Below are 18,007 nucleotides of genomic sequence, written 5' to 3'. Positions count from 1 at the left end.
TACTTGTCTTTTCGGGGGGAGTGGACTGTGTCTTCCCCTAAAGTGTCTATTCCAAAAGAGCATGTCCTGTCACTGTCTTCCCCATCATTGTGCCCTTAGGACAAACATTTCATAAAGATTGAAAGATGTTTGATAAATGATGTTTGAATGAAGGTGAATTGTTCCGACTTTGAACTTTGTATGGATGTCATATTTAAAACAGGAATATGTGAGGATGAACATCAAATTATTAAATTTACTTTTTAACGAATAGTACTATAAGATTAAAAACTTTATGTGCATATATATAGATTATATTTATAAACTATATTCTTGTTATTCATGAGAGTTGTGTTCTATGAACTTGTTGGTAACAGTGAATTAGCAAATACTGAACCATTACTCCCACAGGAATTATAAGGTTAGTTTCCTAAAAGGTCATACATAATATTTTCATTGGTCAGTCATACATAACCTTGTTTTATGTGCATTTCTGTTTAAGGACACCTTATTTAATATATACTGTTGCTTTATTAACACTGAACTCACAGCCAAACAGTGCTGTGACTTTTGCCTGACAAAGTTTATCTAACACATGTATTTTCTCCCTAAGCACATCACAGCCTTCTGGTGCTTGAGGACACTACACAGCACTTCCACACTATGGTTGGGAGCCATTTTCAATTGCAAAATCATTAAGAAAAAATACAAAGAATATGTCATTAAATGGACCATGAAAAGGGCATGTTTATGGCATGAAAGCTGAAATAAGAAGTCAGAGTGCATCACCCTGTTTGACCTTGATGAGAATGTGCCCATTGGGTGATTCAGTTTTTTCTTGGCTTGGTGCGTATCTGTATATTTTAGCAAGGAGGCAAATTCATAAATAGATGGAATCCAGAAATAATGGGGATAGACTCTATGGGGGTGGAGAGGAACTAGTATCATCATTATTCTTAAATTGCATTTCTCTGATAATGAGTGATGTTGAGCATCTTTTCATGTGTTTGTTAGCCATCTGTATGTCTTTTTTGGAGAAAAAGCTATGGTACATATACACAATGGAGTATTACTCAGCCATTAAAAAGAATACATTTGAATCAGTTCTAATGAGGTGGATGAAACTGGAGCCTATTATACAGAGTGAAGTAAGCCAGAAGGAAAAACATAAATACAGTATACTAACGCATATATATGGAATTTAGAAAGATGGTAACAATAACCTGGTGTACGAGACAGCTAAAGAGACACTGATGTATAGAACAGTCTTATGGACTCTGTGGGAGAGGGAGAGGGTGGGAGGATTTGGGAGAATGGCAATGAAACATATAAAATATCATGTAGGAAACGAGTTGCCAGTCCAGGTTCGATGCATGATGCTGGATGCTTGGGGCTGGTGCACTGGGACGGCCCAGAGTAAAGTTTAAAAGTTAAATGAACTTTGTTTAGGAAAAGCTCATCACATTTTTATTATTTTTCTTGTTGATCATGAACCCATAAAAGCTTCATCCTGTGCGGACAGGGAAGCATTGCCTTGCATTAGGCTAGCTAGCAACTCATTCTCTCACCAGACTTACAGAAATATAACAACAACTAATTTTAGTACGGTTCATGGTAAATATTGATAAATACATAGTGATTTTAAGAGATTATCATATTTTGAAAGGATAAAACAATACAGAACTGGAGTTCTGAAATCTAGCATCTTCCTGAATCATATCTGGTCTCTCTCTCTCTATATATATATAATTGTATTTGTTTATTTATGGCTGTGCTGGGTCTTCACTGCTGCATGGGCTTTTCTCTATTTGCAGCAAGTGGGAGCTGCTCTCTAGTTGCGGTGCGTGGGCTTCTCATTGTGATGGTTTCTCTTGTTGCGGAGCATGGGCTCCAGGGCATGCAGGCTTCAGCAGTTGTGGTTCCTCGGCTCAGGCTCAATAGTTGTGACATACAGGATTAGTTGCACCACAGCATGTTGGATCTTCCCGGAGCAGGGACCGAACACATGTCTCCTACATTGCCAGGTGGATTCTTTACCACTGAGCTACCAGAGAAGCCTCATATCTGGTCCTTGTCTTTGACCTGAGAATGACCACATCCCCTTGCCTGAGTGAATACACCAAAACAGAGACCATTTGTGTTTCATAACCATAGTGTAGCAGGCTCTTTCTTTTTATACTTTTTTTTTCTTATTGCAAAAGCAGTACATGTTCACCACAGAGAGGTTTGAACCTATAGGTAAGCAAAAAGAAACAAAAACAAGATAAATACCCCATACATATATCACCCCTTTCTTGCATGTAGAGTTCGTTGTCACTGTTCATTTTTCTGTGCATGTCTCCGTGATCATTTTCCTAAGCCTTCACATGCTGGTTTCTCTTTTCCATGAGTTCAGGAGCAGGAACACTTCCTCTTCTTCAAGTCTTCACTGTAGGAGAACTCAATGCACTTCTCTGATGTGACAGCCCATTTGCTGGGGTGCGGTATATAGGCCCTGGCAAAGAAGAATCCATTTAGCCCACTATTTTCAGATAGACTCCTGGAAAAATCAAGAGTGTCAGATTTAAGAGCAAAGTGGTATAGAGTTGTCTCTTAGAGTCAGAGATCTGACAGTTTGTTTCTTCAACTTGTATTGGTTTTTAGTTTGCCTCTTCGTGATGACAGGTCTGGGACGCAGCTTATGTGCACACCTCTGAATAGACTATCTTTAGACAGTTGAGACAAGTAATTTGTTCTCAGATGCTGGGGCCAGACACCAACAAGCTACCAATACAAGATTTTAAGAAAAGGAAGTCAAATTTTAGTGCAATTCGATCTAGATGATTGAATACTTTCTGATCTCGGAATATGAAATTCCTTTAGAGAAGGCATATAATACTCATATGAGTTATGGTATTTTTTCATATGTCTAGTTAGGTCTGCTGTAATACATTTTTAGAAAACTCGAGGAAGATAAGCCTACAATTTTATATTCTATTAGGCTGTCCCTTCAGCTTTCCCAGTGACAATTTTAGAGAAGTCGATTATTAAGCCAGTAGTAAGCTCTTGAATGATTTGATGATACTGGCTTCAGGTTAAGTCTGATTTTGATATAGCTAATAAGCATGTACACACTGAAATGCATTCTTGAAGTCTGCTAGAAATATTGATTATACATCAGGAATACATTTAAAGCAATTCATGAGAGTCTTGTCAAATCAGTGGTCTGGCACTTTACATGATAAAAGAATAAATGATGATTGATTAGTAAGCATTGCATTTAACTACAGAGAGTCTCCTCTAAAAGCTCTTCTGTTATGTTGCATGGACATGCTGCCTTGATGAAATAGCACATTAGTTTACCCCTAATCATGATGTCTCGCTCATACTTAGCATAGAGAGGTCTGTTTACTCTTGTGCTGTGTACCAATTTAAGTTGAAGTGACCCATGTTACTTATGCTTCATCTACTTTTGTTTCTGACAACTGCTGTTCATCATCTGGCAGTTTTGGAAAGGTGGGTAGATTTCCTGTTGATAGCACTGTATGGTGCTGGACATATTTACATTTTATATGTTATTTTCATAACCATTATTTTATTTGATAAATTTAGTCATCATATGGAGTATTGAATTGTGGTGTTGGAGAAGACCCTTGAGAGTCCCTTGGACTGCAAGGAGATCAAACCAGTCAATCCTAAAGGAAATCAACCCTGAATATTCATTGGAAGGACTGATGCTGAAGCTCCAATACTTTGGCCACCCGATACGAACAGCCAACTGATATTGGAAAAGACCCTGATACTAGGAAAGGTAGAAGGCAAAAAGAGAAGAGAGCCACAGAAGATGAGATGGTTAGACAGCATCACTGACTCAATGGAGGTAAAGTTGCACAAACTCTGGGAGATGGTGAAGGACAGGGAGTCTGGCTTACTGTAGTCCATGGGGTTGCCAAGAGTAGAACATGACTTAGTGACTGAACAGCAACGTGGAGTGATAGATTCAGATAGTGTTTTGGTCACTTTACATAATGAAAACCCAAGTTTAAAATTCAATGACCTATTCAACCTATCAAAACTTGCAAATTTTAAATCCAGATAATATTACTTCCTCACTTGTGTATTCTCCATGAATTATGTTTCATTTTTTCTGTACTTTAAGGAAGTAAAATTTTTATTTACTTTTTTTACTTACTTTACTCTTTACTTTTTATTTTTGAAAAAATTAAATTTTGAAAAACCAGAAAATCTTACCAAGTGACCAAAACCTATCTTCTCAAGGGTACAATTAAATATTAATGTGAGATATGAAAGATATGGAAACTATTATTTCGAGCCAAATTCTAAAATAAATAAAAACACTCTTGTTTATTTATAGTATTATAGAAAATAATCATGGATGTCTATTACTAAAATGTCTTTTACAATATAGTAATTATAAATATGCTATCAAATGATGAATTCCATCCAATTAAAATTTAGAAACATTCAGTTAATTATCAAGATGCTTCACAAATAATGGAGTTTAAAACTAGCTAAGATAGTAATTAGAAAAATCTGAATAATACAGATAAGGTCTGCACAAAAATAGAAATGGAAGTAACAGGTAGAGAAACAGATAAAAGAGGGGTTAGATTAGGAGGAGCTAGAGGAAAAGATAAAAGAGAGGTTAAATTAGCAGTTTTCATTCTGCTTCTGACACTTTAATTATCTGAAGGGATGCTGCTAGATTCTCAACAAAAGTTTCCCAATATAGTTATTTCCATTAACTATAATCATGCCAAGTATACCCATGCACACATCTTACTGCTCCTCCGTAATAGGTGTTACAGACTCAAAACAGTGACATAGTGTTACCTCTCCAGGCAAGTTTGGAAGCACAAGCTGGTATCGTGGTATGATGCATGGTCACATGCCCTTCCCTACTTGAGCAGAGTCCCATGGACAGCTCTTCAATTGTGAAGAAATGAATCCCCTCCTAGAGAGGAATGCTTGAAGACCTTCTTGCTGTTTCTCTGAAGATCCAAGTCATCCCTCCCCAGGCATGCTCCTTCCTAGAGAACCAGCCCCCAAGCCCTGCCCATGACCTTAAACCCAGAGCCATGGCTAATGAAACCTGAGTCAATCAGACTTCATTAACAATTTGAATTCTATCTCAGTGTGGTGTATTAGCTTGAAAATGAGATTGTGTAGAGCTGGGAAAGCCTTTTTTTTTTTTTTTTTTTTTAATTTTTCTACCTCGTAAGCACTGCAGTAGAGAAAGCTAGACAGCAGTGAGAAGCAGGCAAGGAAAGCAAAGATTGCGTATGACTTTGACCAGAGAGAAGAGAGGGAATTCTCAACTTTCCATTCCCAGTTTCCCTGTTGGGGCTTCCTGCCAACTTAGTAAGACATCTCTATATTACTTGGATAAGGAATGCTTCAGCTTCAGCTTAAATGAGCTTCTGTTTGTTCCAAATAGGTGGTCCTTGATTATGGCAACCATGACCTGATTCAAAAGTAGTAGCAACTCTGTGCAAAGGGACATCTCCTACTGGCCCTGCTACCTGAGACAGGATTTCAACTGAATTCAATTCAAGTACCCCACATCTACCGGAGGAAATCACCCAGTTCACTCAGACTGATGCCTTTTAGCAGGGCTTGGCAAGCAATTCTGCAATGTGTCTTATTCTTGCTAACTTGAAAAATTTACAGAATTTTCAACCTGTAAAGGAGCCTTAATATGATATCAAACTTAGCATCCTTGTTTCAGAAATGAGACAGCTAAGAAGTAGAGAGATGAATTCCCTCATTCAGGGCTTGGGAAGTTCTCGGCCCGAATTTCATCACTTGGCCTCTCTCCTCAAGCTATTGATAGAGGGGCCTTTTAAGTTTTCTTGCCTTGTAAAAAAAAATAAAGAAAGGTTCTTCTGCCCATAAAACCCCCAGTTGACTTTATGTATTCATTTAGAATCATGTTATAATCATATATAAAAAAGTCAGAAGTAACAGCAGCTTAAACACATGACCATGTATTGCTTTTTTGCTGTTGAATCCTGGAGTGGGTTGCCGTTTCCTTCTCCAGTGTATTGCATTTACCTCACATAAAATCAGTATGAGCGTCTGCAGTTTTCCAAATGTAGTGACTGCATGGTCACCAGGGACCCACCTTGCATTTTTATTTCTACTCTTCCATTCCTGGTATTTGAACTTCATCCTCAGAGTCACCCCAGTAGTCCAATATGGTGTTGGGAAACCGTCCGTCAAATCTGCATTCAGGGAAGCAAGATGAAGGAAAGAGGAGGGGGAAAGCGACACATCCTGGCTGTCTGTCTTCTCCACATAATAGCTCATATTGTAGGTCGTAGCTCAGTTTAATGGCCACTTTCGGTACCAAGGGAAGCTGAGAAACACATCATTTCAGCCAGGCACATTACCATCTGATGTAATCGGAGGTCTCTTACAAAGAAAGAAAGAGTAAATGGATATTGAGACAGCAACTAGACATCTATGCCATACCATCCGAGAATTTTTGTCACCAGTTCTTCCTCAAAGGATATCTTTAGAGGGCATCTCAGAATATTGCCAAAAATTAGATGACATCCTAAAACTCCATGAGGCAAAGAAATCCTCCCCAAGTCCCATCCTCGTGCTATAAGAGACCCCTAATGCCGTCTGAACCTCTGTCTAGTTCTGTCTTCACTCACCACGCACTGACTCCTTTCATCCTCTCCTGCCAGGGATTTTGCAGCAGCACATATTGACACTGGCAAGACTGAAATATGTTCTACTTACTGTTAAAAAGCTTTTGCATATTGTCTAGGACTCTTCGGAGAAGGCAATGGCACCCCACTCCACTACTCTTGCCTGGAAAATCCCATGGATGGAGGAGCCTGGAAGACTGCAGTCCATGGGGTCACTGAGGGTCGGACACGACTGAGCAACTTCACTTTCACTTTTCACTTTCATGCATTGGAGAAGGAAATGGCAACCCACTCCAGTGTTCTTGCCTGGAGAATCCCAGGGACAGGGGAGCCTGGTGGGCTGCTGTCTATGGGGTCGCACAGAGTCGGACACGACTGAAGCGACTTGGCAGCATAGGACTCTTAAGTAGGAGAAAGAGACTCTTAAGTCAGTGGGAAAGCAATAGGGACACGCCACCAAAAAAGCATCTGTAAAATGGCAGATAATAATGGTACCAGCCTCATAGAAATTTTATGATGATCAAATGAGTTAATGTATGTTCAAAGCACTTCGGACACTGTTCTGAAACAAAATAAGTGCCCTCTGAGTGTTTGTTATTGTTATTACTGATTGTTATTTTATTGTTATTACCACATGGCTTTTTTTTTTTTTTTAATACTGAGAAATATTTAGTGGGAAGCTAGGAAGAAGATGGCTTTGTCCTCAGAACTGAAATTGCTCCCAGGAGAGTCACTAATGGGTATAGATGACAAGGAGGAGACATTGTGTTCGAGAAGCCACTGCTCAAATGGCTTCTCTAGTACCTGGTTTATCAAGTTGCTTGGTCGGTAAAGTGAGCCCTTGCAGTGTGAGTGCTGGAAGATACTCTTCCTGTGAGGGGAGGAGTGTCACATCCAGGGGGTCCTTCCAGACAATGAGGGGGATGAGGTGGCTCTGAGGGTACTTGGAAGAGAACCAGTACTCCAAACCAAATGGGAGACATGCTAAGCTGCTTCTTCACAAGTCTGCATCAGCCCATTCCTGGCAAGTTGGTTTCCGGATATCTCTGGGTGCAGCTTTTGCCGACTCACACTTGAGTTTCATAACCGCATTACAATAAACTACTTACACTTTTGTGGGTTGCATGGGAATTTAATGCTGTTCTAAATTAAGTAGAGAAGAGAACAAGAATGTGTTAATTATATGCAACAATGAACCAAGTGTAAAAGCTGAAGTTTTGAAGTTTATTCTTTGAAATATATTCCTAGTTTTTTTTTTTTTAATGAAAGTAAGGAAATGATGAAACCACTTAATGCTTGAAAAACCTGGGTCACTGTTAGAACGGTACTTTGAAGGCTGTTAACTTAGTCATTATGGAGAGGCTGGTGTGCCCTCAATAGTGACAGTAATTAAAGTCTCTGATTTGGAAGTCTTTTTAACCATGATATGGCTCTAAAAGTATGTGAGAAATTTCCTAGAATTGACATTTAGAAAGAAGCTGAGTGACTTTCTGTAGCCTGTAAATCACTTTCAGTGCACAGTGAGAATTAGAGACAAGGGCAGGAACAAGAAGTATAGGGAAAAAGAGATCTGGGGTGAAAAGGAAACGTATAATTCTATCAAAATGGTTTTTACTGAAATGCCACAAAGGCCCATTCGCCTGGCAATCACTCTTTGCAACAAGGCTAGGAGAGAGAAATTGCAAAGCTTACAAGGACTGAAATTCACTTCAGATACCTCTTTGGTTTTTGTTTGTCCAGTTGGATAAAGATAAAGTGAATTTTTGAATGTGATTTTCCATACCCCACTGTTGTTTAAATCACAAACTACCTCACGTGAGGAATACAAACACTGACCACTTTTTATTTGAAGAGAAAGGAGGCAAAGATCATCGAGGAACATCTCCAATGGTCACGGTATTGGCTTCGGGAAATTAGTCTGCCTTTTCCATAGCTACCTTCCCTGTCACTCTAGGGCAACTCTCTCTCCTGCTTTCTCAAAGGGGAGTCGGATCCCTCAGTGAAAAATGAGAATCACTTTTAACACCTATCTCATCTATTCGAGTCTAATCAAGGTTCAATATATTTCTCTGCATTTCTTTTGCATGTCAAATGAACAACAGCATCTGTTAAATTTGCACATTTGCAGTACAGTCTGGAATATAGGAATAGAAATACAAGTTATGGTATGCTTCATAATCTTTTCATTAGTTGCTCAGTCGTGTTCAACCTTTTGCAACCCCATAGACTGTAGGTAGCCACCAGGCTCCTCTGTCCAATGAAATGCTACAGGCAAGAATACTGGAGTGGGTAGCCATTCCCATCTCCAGGGGATCTTCCCGACCCAGGGACCGAACCCAGGTCTACTGCATTGCAGGCAGATTCTTCACCGTCTGAGCCACCAAAGTCCTGTATTAATTGATGATCGTTTCCAGGTTAGTAATTAAGATTTTACCTGATCAGAAAAAATTAATTCACGGAGTAGGGGCTGGAAAGTTAAATAGCAGCTCTCAATCTTGCAAGTAGAGAAAGACCCGAGAGCTGCAGATTATATCTACACACTGCATTTGGATTCTAAAGCATGGCTGTAGACAGTAAGATTAAGACTCTTTCCAAAGGAAGAAGAGCTTCCCTGAGGGGAGGAATGTGGGAGCTTGCTGGCCTGCAAGCTGACAGGGTAGGAGGAAGAAAAACAATGCTCAGATGAATCTGTGAGCTTCTATAGAAGGAAAAAGTATCACATGAGGGGAGGGAGGAAGTTGTGGGAGGTCCATGATGACTCACTTGGGTTAAGAACAGGACAATTGGCCTGAAATGACACCAAGAATATCCACGGCCTGCTTACCAGTCACTCACGGAGACTGGGTAATATTAAAAACAAAGGGTATTTGAGATAAAAAAGCAGGACAAAGTGACTTTGTGGTCCTGGAAAGATACTTCCCGTCTGACTTTAGCTGGCAGTATTGAGATTCTAACTGGAGGCTTAAGCCCCTGGGTCCTTGCTTTGCAAGGCAGCTTTTCTTGAAAGCTGGAGCTGCCCAGTTTCCTCCTGGCACAGGCTGTGGGCCCATTTAAATTCTTTAAAAAAATGCTTTAAAAAACTGTTGTATTATTTTTATGTGCTATTATAAATGCCTATTGTAGAGGGTTCAAGGACTTTGAGGGCTGATCAATGTAAAAGAAATGCCATGGAAGGCAATGACACACAGGGCTGTGGGAGGGGAATCCTTCACAGCCTGAGACCTGCAGAGGCTTCAGGCGAGGGGGCATCCAGAATGGGAGGGGGGAGGAAAGAGACTCCTGGCAGAGAGGAAGATCACAGGAAGGCTTCCACTTTAAGACGGTGTTACTGTGAAATGTCAGGGGGTCTCTGGGTCAGAGAGCCCCAAAGGGCCATAGCAGCTTGGGGTCTTATAACCAGGCTCTGTCTTATCAATGGATAAGGATGGGCCACCACAGTCCAGTGAAGGCGCATAGGGTAAGCAGAGCAGACAGGCTTTAAATAACTAAAAATCTGCTTGCATGGTCTATTTTAAAAATAATTGGATGTGTTAAAATTCGAGTTTGGTGCTGGAGGGGGGAGGCTTTTGAGCTAATGTATCAGCAAAGGAATAAACAACTGAGTCTATGCATAGAAGCCATCTTTCATTCTTTATGTAACACCTGTGATAAATGTTTAATATAAAGTATTCGAACAGTACAACAAATAAAAAGAAGAAAGTAAATGCAACTCCATATCCTTCAACCAATAAATAAGTACAGTTAACATTTTGATCTCTATTGACATTTCTCTCTCACTCTCTTCCTCACACACACACACACACCCCCAATATAAACAATTTTATGTAAATAGAATCACATATAGTATCAAGCTACTAATCCCTAACTTTTCTTGATTCAACAGTACTAATAAGGGCATAAGCATAGATCCATATTGTAATTTTTATTTTTGCATAGAATTCTATTGTATGTTCATGCTCTAATTTATCTTTAAAAATCCCTGTAGTGTGTATTTCAGTGTACTATGGTAACTAATGCAAAGAATTCTTCAATTCCCATCTTGTGTGTTGTTTTCTAATTTCTATAAATTCATAGAAGTGGAATTACTAAGTCAAGGTGTATGAATATTTAACATTATTTATACCAATTGCCATATTGCCTTCTAAATTTTTATTAATTAACTTACACTCCCATGTTTATTCATGAACTTTAGATTAAGTTCAGGAAGGTTAAAATATGAAATGAACTGAGATGTGTAAAAGTTGCTGTGAGCGAAACTGCATTCTTAAAAATGTATTTGGAACAAGAAAGTGATCACAAAAAGGATAAATCCATAGTCCCTTCACTCTTAGCAGATGGTCCACCTTGGACTTCTCAGAGAAAGCAGAGGCAATGGGGAGTGAAATTTTTCAGCCTTCAGTTTCTACCCTCAACCTCAGTTCCATTCTGGGTCACCTGCCATGTTCAAGGAAGAGTATTTCCACTTCTTCCTGAAGTTCTTGGTCTTACAGTATTTCATAAATTTGTCACTTTCTCACTCTCCCCATCAAATACTTTAAACTAGAAACCTGTTCAAAGCATCTTTGCTCTAAAAGCAGTATCCTTAACATACGGTCCCTTCAAGTCCTCGCCTGGGGCAAGAGAAACATTTGCCAAGCCCCACGCATGTGAAAGTGCATATGAAAATACCCAATACACATTCCTATCCTAAGGAAGCATTTCTGGGATTCTTAAAAACACTTGTCATACTTTTGTTATATACATCAGACTTATGATCAATCCAAGTGATAATTTAAAATCCTCCCTTAACTGATTAGAATTTAGTACATAGAATCCTTTCTCCTGTGGAATAAACTCCCTCTTTGTCTTCCCTGATGGCTCAAGCAGTAAAGAATATGCCTGGAATTCAGGAGACAAAGGCAACACGGGTTCGATCCTTGTGTCAGGAAGATCCCCTGGAGGAGGAAATGGCAACCCACTCCAGTATTCTTGCCTGGGAAATCCCATGAACAGAGGAGGCTGATGGGCCATAGTCCATAGGGTTGCAAAGAGTCGGACACAACTGAGCACTCAGGCAAGCAAGTCTGTAACTGTAACATAACTTGGCCTCATATCTAATCCTTCCTCTGTCAGCTTGTGGAGACCCACTGAACTCTCCTTGAATGACCTGATTTCCTTCTGCTTGGCAAATTCAAAAACAAATTCAATTCAGGTTTCCGCTGGTGGTCCTTGTCTTATTCTTTGACCCCGCTTCCTTTTATTTCCTTGCAACACTCAGGAGTGGTCTACAGGTCCTGCCTCTGCTTTCTCCCTTTCCCCTTATTTTTCATCCCACTGAAAAATGCTTTCTGCTTATACCAAACTAACTGCTGCTGCTTTTGCAAAAGTCATCAAAAAGTATTTCTAATTTACTAAGTCAGTGGTTTATTTTTACTCTGCATTCTAGGTGATCTTTTTGTGGAATTTGAAAATTTCTGTCTTGAAATTCCCTCCATCCTGGTTTCCTGAACACTATTCCCTCATTGATATGATATGCACGCTTAGTTGCTCAGTTGTGTCTGACTCTTTGTGACCCCATGGACTGTAGCCCATCAGGCTTCTCTGTCCATGGGGTTTTTCAAGCGAGAATACTGGAGTTGGTCTCTTCTTGATGAGAAAGAGGAGAGTGAAAAAGCTCACTTAAGACTCAACATTCAAAAAGCTAAGATCATGGCATCTGGTCCCATCTCTTCATGGCAAATAGATCGGGAAAAAGTGGAAACAGTGACAGATTTTATCTTCTTGGACCCCAAAATCATGGGAGATGGTAACTGCAGCTATCAAATTATAAGACACTTGCTCTTTGGAAGAAAAGCTGTGCCAAACCTAGACAGTGTATTAAAAGGCAGAGCCATCACTTTGCCGACAAACGTCCATGTAGTCAAAGCTATGGTTTTTCCAGTAGTCATGTACAGGTGTTAGAGTTGGACCATCATAAAGAAAGCTGAACACCGAAGAATTGATGCTTTCGAATTGTGATGCTGGAGGAGACTCTTGAGAGTCCCCTGGACTGCAAGGAGATCAAACCAGTCAATCCTAAAGGAAATCAGTCCTGAATACTCATTGGAAGGATTGATGCTGAAGCAGAAGTTCCAATAATTTGGCCACCCAATGCAAAAAGCCAACTCTTTGGAAGACTCTGATGCTGGGAAAAATTGAAGGAAAAGGAGAAGGACGCATCAGAGGATGAGATGGTTAGATAGCATCACTGACTCAATTTAATGACTTTGAGCAAACTGTAAGGAATGGTGGTGGCTCTGACAATAAAGAATCTGCCTGCAATGCAGGAAACCTTGATTTGATCCCTGGGTCAGGAAGATCCCCTGGAGATGGGAATGGTGACCCACTCCAGTATTCTTGCCTGGAGAATTCCATGGACAGAGAAGCCTGGTGGGCTACAGTCCATGGAATCACGAAGAGTTGGACATGACCGAGTGACTAACACTTTCACTTTCACTGGGAGATAGTGAAGAACAAGGAAGCCTGGCATGCTGTAGTTCATGGGATCACCAAGAGTCAGACATAACTTAGCAATTGAACAACAACAGATTCCCTCATTATTTCCCTTCTACCTCTGACTTATTCTTCTTAGCCTTTTTCTCTCTATGGTTTCTCTCCTTTAACAATTCCCTTAAACCTAAGGTCTCTGTATCAGTCAGTTTTTTCTATATAGCGAACTACTCCAAAGCTCCGAGGTATCGAACAATGATTTATTTTACATCATGTCTGCAAGTTGACTGGCGATCAGATTATCTAGCCAGAATTCAGCTGGGCTTAGTTCCAAAGACAAGTTGACTCCAGATCATCTCCATAATTCTCTCATTCTCTACTGACTAATAATAGCCTGGCTTGGGGCATATTCTTTTCATAGTGATGGTGAAAGTATAAGAGGCCAAGCCCAGACACACTTGCACATTTCAGGCTTCTGACTGTGCTGGATCTGCTGACATCTCACCTCCTAAGCAAGTTACATGGTCAAACCCAAAATCAAGGGAAAAAGAAATATCTTGGGCTTATCATGAAGCCATGGCAAGGAGTGGTTGCATACTACTACTAGTGGTAATCAAAGAATTGTTACTAGTAACTTAGCCTATTAAATACGACTTAACTGCCTGGAAGGCTCTGTGTGATCTGACCTTAACTACATCTATAGACTTGTTACTTGGCACTTCCTCTTCATTACAAAGTTCCAGACACAAAGCTGAATTTTGGTTCCTTCAACACCAAGCTCTTTTTCTTAATCTATGCAATCTTCAGGTTTTAGTAGAAGTATCACTTTCCATGGAAGTCTTCCCAGTCTCTCCAGATTAAGTCATATTCCCTTATTATATCTGCTTGTAGACTGACACAATTTTTCTTTGTTGCATTTACCATGTTTTCAATGACATAATGTTTGTTTATATATTTGATATCTTTCTCCCTCCCTGGAATTTAAGCTCCATTATGCTAAGATTCCTAAAGGAGATCAGTCCTGGGTGTTCGTTGGAAGGACTGATGCTAAAGCTGAAACTCCAATACTTTGGCCACCTCATGCGAAGAGTTGACTCATTGGAAAAGACCCTGATGCTGGGAGGCATTGGGGGCAGGAGAAGAAGGGGATGACAGAGGATGAGACGGCTGGATGGCATCACCGACTCGATGGACATGAGTTTGAATAGACTCTGGGAGTTGGTGATGGACAGGGAGGCCTGGGATGCTGCGATTCATGGGGTCGCAAAGAGTCAGACATGACTGAGTGACTGAACTGAACTGATGGTAAGATTTGTCTTTATTTTGTTAAATATTATATTCCTAGTGTTTCTTATTTGCCTATCATATAATAGATATTCAATAAATGATGCAGTTGGGACTTCCCTGGTGGTCCAGTGGTTAAGACTCCGCCTTCCAATGCGGGGAGTGCAGGTTCAATCCCTGTTGGGGAGAGCTAAGATCCCACAGATCCCACAAGCTTCAGGGTCAAAAAACTAAAACTTAAAAAAAAAAAAATGTTGTAACAAATTGAATGAAGACTTCAAAACAATTTTTAAAATAATAAATAAATGATGCAGTTAATGAATCTATGTGTTCATCTTAGTTTCAGCCATTTCTATGACTTAAACTTTTACCAAATCTGAATCTAGAGTCTCAAAATCTTTCCTGAGCTCTGAACAAGATTTCCAACTGGATATTCCATGGCAGCTTCATGTTCAGAAGTCAACTCTCTTATCTCCTCCTGTTAGTGGAAACATCACAATTCACCTGACAACCCCCAGTGTCAGGCTGACTGGGCTTCCAGGTTCCCAGGTATTTGGCTGAACATTATTCTGGAGTGTCTGTGAGAGTGTTTTAGAATAAGATAATGTTTGAATTGGTAGACTGAGTAAGGCAGATTGCCCTCTCTGATGTGAGTGGGCCTCATCTAGTCCATCAAAGGCTTGCAGAGAACAAAAAGAGCAAGCAAGGGAGAATTTGCTCTCTCTGCCTGACTTTGAACTGAATCCCTGGTCTTTTGAATCCTTGGTCTTTTCCTGCCTTTGAATTTGGGCTAGGACTGAAAATTATCCCAGCTGCTCTCATGGTTCTCAGGCCCTCAGAACTGGAGTAGAACCATCAGTTGATATGATTGGCTCTCTGGTTCATCAACTACAGATCATGGGACTTCTCAGCCTCCATAAACATAAGAGCAAATTCTTTATACAATCTTAATCTCAATCTATGTCTCTGTGTGTAAATATATACACACACACACATAGATATGCATAGACATATTTTCCAGTGAATTCTAAAACACCAAAATCCTGAAAAAGTGTCTCAAGGTCCATACTTCCCTCAACCCTTATGCATAATTTGTCTCTAAAACCTGATGCTTTTTTGTTCTGAATGTCTGTTTAGTCAGCATCCTGACTTCTCTATCATGAATAATATTGGCACTAAAGAGGGTAGAAAAATATTGTTGGGAAGGAAAGGAAGTCCAAGATGGGATAGAACAATCTAAGAAAACGCCTGGTGGGTTTAAATGTGTCCCAAGTTTCCTGGCCAGGATGAGTCACATCCTTGAGAGTGGAGAGCATATACTAATGATACCTCCATAGGAATTGCTGAGAAATTGTTTAATAAAACGTGAGATAAAGCAGAAGAGTAGAAAATTAGAGCTGGAGGGCAAGACTTTCACAGGCGATTGAAGGTCTCAGTTGAGACCATGATATTAGAAAGACTTAAGCTGTAATATCCCACTGGCTTTGGGGCCAGGATTTCCAAATTACCCCTTTCCAATGACAGTACACATGAGTATTCAGTATCGCTATTTGTGAGCTCTCAACAGTAAGTACACAATGTGATAAATAACACTGCCCAGAGGTAATGATCAAAAAGAAAAGTAAAAACACTGTGTATTTTTTCCTTACACAATATACTGCTGCTGCTGCTGCTAAGTCGCTTCAGTCATGTCCGACTCTGTGCGACCCCAGAGACGTCTGGCAGCCCACCAGGCTCACCTGTCCCTGGGATTCTCCAGGTAAGAACACTGGAGTGGGTTGCCATTTCCTTCCAGTGCATGAAAGTGAAAAGTGAAAGTGAAGTCGCTCAGTCGTGTCCGACTCTCAGCGACCCCATGGACTGCAGCCTACCAGGCTCCTCCATCCATGGGATTTTCCAGGCAAGAGTACTGGAGTGGGGTGCCATTGCCTTCTCCAACACAGTATACTAGTATAGAAAATATTTGCATTTGACATTTACTTGTTGACTTTTTTGGGGGTGGCAGGAGAGGGATTCGAGAATGACAGTGCCCCTTCCTCTTGTTGGACACAGTGTAGTCCACCATCAACCATTATTACACACTCATAATTTTGCCTATATTGGATCTGGATAAATTTTATAAACATCTACCTTTATTTATGAGCATTTCAGTTCAGTTCAGTCGCTCAGTCGTGTCTGACTCTTTGCGACCCCATGAACCGCAGCACACCAGGCCTCCCTGTCCATCACCAACTCTCAGAGTCCACCCAAACCCATGTCCATTGAGCCAGTGATGCCATGAAACCATCTCATCCTCTGTTGTCCCCTTCTCCTCCTGCCCTCAATCTTTCACAGCATCAGGGTCTTTTCAAATGAGTCAGTTCTTCACATCAGGTGGCCATAGTATTGGAGTTTCAGCTTCAACATCAGTCCTACCAATGAACACCCAGGACTGGTCTCCTTTAGGATGGACTGGTTGGATCTCCTTGCAGTCCAAGGGACTCTCAAGAGTCTTCTCCAACACCACAGTTCAAAAGCATCAATTCTTCTGGACTCAGCTTTCTTTATAGTCCAACTGTCACATCCGTACATGACCACTGAAAAAACCATAGCCTTGACTAGATGGACATTTGTTGACAGAGTAATGTCTCTACTTTTTAATATGCTGTCTAGGGTGGTCATAACTTTCCTTCCAAGGAGTAAGTGTCTTTTAATTTCATGGCTGCAATCACCATCTGCTGTGATTTTGGAGCCCAGAGAAATTAAGTCTGACACTGTTTCCCCATCTATTTCCCATGAAGTGATGGGACCAGATGCCATGATCTTTGTTTTCTGAATGTTGAGCTTTAAGCCAACTTTTTCACTCTACTCTTTCACTTTCATCATGAGGCTCTTTAGTTCTTCTTCACTTTCTGCCATAAGGGTGGTGTCATCTGCATATCTGAAGTTATTGATATTTCTCCCAGCAATCTTGATTCTAGCTTGTGCTTCTTCCAGCCCAGTGTTTCTCATGATGTACTCTGCATATAAGTTAAATAAGCAGGGTGACAATACACAGCCTTGACGATCTCCTTTTCCTATTTGGAACCAGTCTGTTGTTCCATGTCCAGTTCTAACTGTTGCTTCCTGACCTGCATACAGGTTTCTCAAGAGGCAGGTCTGGTGGTCTGGTATTTCCATCTCTTTCAGAATTTTGCACAGTTTATTGTGATCCACACAGTCAAAGGCTTTGGCATAGTCAATAAAGCAGAAATAGATGTTTTTCTGGAACTCTCTTGCATTTTCAATGATCCAGTCTTTATATGAGCATTTATCTTTATTCAAACTAGAGTTTTGTATTAAAAACAACAGCCTTGGAAATGTAGAAGTTAAAGATGTCAGAATGCTTTGGTCTACATCATCAGTTTGTGTGGTGTGTGCGTGTGTGTGTGTGTGTGTGTGTGTGTGTGTTTAGGTATAACTATGTACTTAGTGCTTGTTTACTTTTGTGGGATCTCATTATTCAGTCTGTATTGAAATGTTTGCCTGAACTGGAAATCCCAGTGAGCCTCGGCTTGGTGAGTCACATGCTACAAACAGAAGCAAACAGTAAAGGCAGGTATGATTAGAAGGGGACAGAGAGGAGCCCTTGTAAGTAT

Source organism: Bos taurus, chromosome 21 (genome assembly GCF_002263795.3).
Source record: "Bos taurus isolate L1 Dominette 01449 registration number 42190680 breed Hereford chromosome 21, ARS-UCD2.0, whole genome shotgun sequence".
In the NCBI taxonomy this organism is placed as follows: domain Eukaryota; kingdom Metazoa; phylum Chordata; class Mammalia; order Artiodactyla; family Bovidae; genus Bos; species Bos taurus.
Note: the sequence above shows the minus strand (reverse complement) of the source record.